Below are 5,001 nucleotides of genomic sequence, written 5' to 3' on the forward strand. Positions count from 1 at the left end.
TGAAAAACGGGGGTTATTATCCTGCTTAGCCAAGTATAGATCTGTAGGATGAGGGGAAGTAGGACTCAAGGGGAGGGGAGAAAGAGGGAAAGAACCATACTAGAAAAGAGGGGGAAAGAAGAGTATTTTTTAATTTAAGAGAAACAAGTATATTAAATATAAGTCTCTGCTGAGATAATTGGGCAAATAAAGCCTGTGTAGATGTGACTTTTCTCAAGGGCTAAGAACTGTAATGCCATGTTTCTCATTGGGTTCACCTAGGGTGATTCATTAGAGTCATTTCTGGTGCCTTAAAAATGAAATAAAATGAAAACAAATTCCTGGACCCACCACTCTAGAATTATTAAAACAGACTCTCTAGAGGATGATGCTTTCAAATCTATTTTTTAAAGAAATCAATGGAGGAAATTGAGAGTTCTCAGAGTTAGAGAACCCCAGGTGAGAAAGGTACCTGTAAGACTTCCAAGGGAGGACAAATACTAGCAGAGCTGAACGATCTCCTGATATCCAACCAGTAGTAGAGCCAATCTTCATTAAGAGAAATGGGAAAATTTTTCTCATTTTAGAGATCTCGAGATCTAGAAGAAACATTTCACAATAAATATTTTGGGATCGTTTGGACACTGAGAGTGGAAAGTTGCTTCCAACAGACCTGGGTAAGCCTTCTGTTTGAGGACTGATATGGTTTGGCTGTGTCCCAACCCAAATCTCATCTCAAATGGTGGCTCTCATAATTCTCAAGTGTTGTGGGAGGGACCTGGTGGGAGGTAATTTAATCATGGGTGCAGTTTCTCGCATACTGCCCTCATGGTAGTGAAAAAGTCTCACGAGATCTGATGGTTTTATAAAGGGTTTCCCTTTTTGGTTGCTCATTTTCTCTCTTACCTGCTCCCATGTAAGACGTGCCTTTCACCTTCCACCACGATCGTGAGGCCTCCCTAGCCACGTGTAACTGTGAGACCATTAAACCTCTTTTCCTTTAAATTTTACCCAGTCTCAGGTATATCATTATCAGCAGTGTGAAAATGGACTAATGCAAGGACCATCTTGGGAGGATCCTGTCTCATCCTAGTCCAGAATGAAATTTTTATTTCTATGTATGTCTTATTGTTTAGGATGTAAACGTACATCTGAATTTCCAGCAACCCCTTTTCTTTTTCTTTTTTCTGCATTTGTGGTTTTGTTCTGAATTTTAACCAACTTTTTTCCCTATAGTAGTTTCTTTTAACCCTCAATTGGAAGGTTCTGGGACATTAAACTAAACAAAACAAAATGAAAAAGTGTCTTTTAAAAATATTATTTTATAGAGCTATTTGCTGCACTTATTTTACACACAGCATGATGATTACTTCCTCAGGCTTTTTTTCTTTCCTTTCTTTCTTTTTTTCTTGTTTGTTTGTTTAGCAATAACTAGAGAAGCTATCTTTAGAAGACAGTCATAGACACCCAATACTAAATGCCTGGCATGTTTGAGGGAGCTTCCAGACCATTTGTGACACCACATAATAATAAAACATTTTCAATAACTGGCACAATTTTGAAATGAAAATTGAGCTTGGTGTTAAATTTTAAAAGCAATTTTGTTTGGAAATATTAGTTTAGTCTGCAAAGAAACATCAAAACATAACAGCTAAAGGGACTAACAGGTTTTGAAGTTTTAGTAATAGACTGTGAACATTTCTCATTCTTTTATTTTTCTTTCCTCCCTTTTCTTCTTCCTTCCTTTTTCCTTCCTTCTTTCATTTCTTCCTTCTGATATATATGAAAGATAGAATAGTTAGCCAAACAGTAATATTCTCCGCCCTCATTGGGCTATAGTCCAATGAGGCAATCAGAGATTAAGCAAATAATTGCACAAATAAATGTAAAATTTTAAAGGAGATATAAATATAAGAGCATGTGACAAGGAATTTGACATAGTCAGAGGGTCAAATGACAGGTTTCAGTGCCTTTTAGACATCCAAGAAGAAAGGTTACATAGGTGATTGGTCATATGGTTAAAGTCAAAAAATGGGTTGTTGCACGTTACTGCTGGGAATGTAAATTGGTAAACCCTTATGAAAAACAGTATGCAGGTTGCTCGAAGAAATAAAAATAGAACAACCATATGATCCAGCAATCCCACTACTAAGTATATATCCAAAGGAAATGAAATCAGTACAACAAAGAGATACCTGCAACCCCATGTTCACTGCAGCATTATTCACAATAACCAAGATACAGAGTCCACCTAAGTATGCATCAATGGATGAATGGATCAAGAAGATGTTGTATACATACAATAGAAAACTATGCCCATTTTTATTTATTTATTTTTTTGCTCAGAGTTTTGTACACATGGCTCAATTTATTTTTTTTATTTTTATCTTTTTATTATACTTTAAGTTCTAGGGTACATGTGCACAACGTGCAGGTTTGTTACATATGTATACATGTGCCATGTTGGTGTGCTGCACCCATTAACTCGTTATTTAACACTAGGTATATCTCCTAATGCTATCCCTCTCCCCTCCCTCCACCTCACAACAGGCCCCGGTGTGTGATATTCTCATTTTAAAAAGAAGGAAATTCTGTCATTTGTGATAATATAGATGAACTTTGGGGACAATATGTTATGTGAAATAAGCCAGGCACAGAAAGACAAATACCATATAAGTGGGATCCCACTTATATGTGGAATTTTTTTAAGTTGAACTTATAAAAGTAAAGTATAACGGTGATTACCAGGGATTTTTCAGAGGGAGGTGAGGGTGTTGGAATGATATTGGTCAAAGCTTACAATATTTTAGTTGATAGGAATAAGTTCAAGAGGTCTATTGTGCAAGATGGTAATTGTCATTAATAACAATGCAGTGTATTCTTGAAAACTGCCAAAAGTAAGTATTAGGTGTTCTCATCACAAAAAAATGTTTATGAAGTAATACATGTGTTGATAAGCTCAATGTAGCCCCTCCACAAAGTATGTTTTTTCAAAACATCTTGTTTTACATAATAAATATATATAATTTTTATTCATCAATTTAAAATTTTAACTAATTAGTTTTAAAACTAGATGAGTTATAGGTAATGATTGTGGTTAATAGATTGATTACAGCCTAAAATTATTCTGATCGACAGGCGTTTCCTTTAAACTATGGATATGGATAACCTGGATGAAATTCATTCCTTCAAGTAATGATTACGAAGCATGTGGCACAATGGTAGATACATATGTAGTCTTGGGCGTTAGAAAAAAATAAAGATAAAAGAAATATCTTTCTCTTTTATTTAATTAGACTAACCTGGTCATTAGTCTAATTGAAAAGGCAAGATAGATATGCTTGGAACAGTTAAGTAGAAAGCCCTACATAATTCAAAGCCAAAATGAGAATTGAGGTAAAAGCTGATGGGAAGTCGAAAGGCAATCAAAGGCTCCACGCAGAGGGTTAGAAATGGAGAAGGGAGAAAGGGAAGAGAAAGAGCTTCCAGTGAGGGAATAACTATACCAAAGCACATATCTGCATAGAAAGTAGAGAGCCTGGAAAGACAGTGGTAGCTAAGTCAATTCGGTTAGAAAGTTAGTAGAGATGTTGATTGGAGCCAACCTCTAAGGGTATGGTCTGTGTATGCGTATAGGTGTCTAGGTGTATGGGCATATACATGTGTGTATGTGTGTATTAGGCTGATGCAAAAGTAATTGTGGTTTTTGTCATACTTTTAATGGCAAAACTGCAATAACCTTTGTACCAACCTAATAAATATATATGTACATCAGGTATATGTATTATCTATTAATTAGTATATAGGACTCCAAAGACTTTAAAAATGTAGCCAAGACTGAGACTCATAGGTTGAGAATAGGTAAGAATTTGAGCCAAACTTTAGAGAATTTAGAAATTGAGAAGATAAATAAAACTGAACAGCTCACCATACAAACACACACACTCTCTCGGTGTTCTCCATCGCCTTTTGCCCAGCACTATAGGCAAAGAGAAGAAAGCTATAGCTTATTATCACTGACTGTCATTCAAGTCACCTCAAAGGCTTAGAAAAAGCTGCCAGTAGTTCAAATGTCCTAATATCTGTTATTTAGTTGTTCTTTGTTGTTTTTTTGGTTTTGTTTGTTTAGTTGCTTGTTTTATTTGTTTTTTTTGTTTGTTTGTTTGTTTCCTGTTTCAGGTTTATTTGTACAAATAGCACAGGAGAACCCCAGCCCCATGCAGATGGTAGCCCAGGGGGCCACACCAGTCCTTCTGTCCTCACGTTGGCAGACAGAGATCTCTACTCTGAAGCCTTTGTAGGGGTCTGGGCACCTTTGGGAGCCTGAGCTGGAACTGAAGCTGGAGCTGCAGCCAGAGCCTTGGTTTGATCCTTGGCCTTGGCCTTTGGCTGGCACAGCCTGAGCCCCTTGGCAATGCGGGCACGAGCACGCTTCCCAAGCTTCGGGTGGGCAATGTAGGCAAGTCGATCTAGCTTGCAGCTGATACCCTTTGGGATCTTGGGCTCAACCTCTTTGGGTTTTACGAAGATCTTAATAGCCTCAGCGCGTGCACTCGTGGCCTTGGCATTGTTGGCCTGCATCTTCTTTAGGCCCTTCGTGTGCTTCTTGGCAAAGTGCATATTGCTCAGGAACTTGGGGTCCACCCCTTAAGAGATTCATATCTTTGTGATCAGGGTTTCTTGATACCATTTCTGTGCCATTTTTGGGACTGGTTGTGTATGGTGTGATTCTTGGTCTTGGCCATGTCTGCACCTTTGAGACAGGGTCTTGCTCTGTTGCCTAGGCTGGAGTGCAGTTGTGTGATCTGGGCTCACTGCAACCTCCACCTTCTGGTTCAAGTGATTCTCCCACCTCAGGCTCCCAAGTAGCTGGGATTACAGGTGTGCCACGATGCTTGGCTAACTTTTGTATTTTTTGGTGGAGATGGGGTTTCACCATGTTGCCCAGGCTGGTCTCGAACTCCTGACTTCAAGTGATCTGCCCGACTCAGCCTCCCAAAGTGCTGGGATTACAGGTGTGAG

General features: G+C 38.4%; 1 pseudogene; it reads right to left on the bottom strand.

The window, feature by feature from the left end:
• Nucleotides 1-4,257: 4,257 nt before the first annotated feature.
• LOC100456346 (large ribosomal subunit protein eL29-like) lies at nucleotides 4,258-4,729 on the bottom strand (annotated as a pseudogene).
• Nucleotides 4,730-5,001: the final 272 nt, after the last annotated feature.

This window comes from Pongo abelii, chromosome 4 (assembly GCF_028885655.2).
Source record: "Pongo abelii isolate AG06213 chromosome 4, NHGRI_mPonAbe1-v2.0_pri, whole genome shotgun sequence".
NCBI classification, from domain to species: Eukaryota; Metazoa; Chordata; class Mammalia; order Primates; family Hominidae; genus Pongo; species Pongo abelii.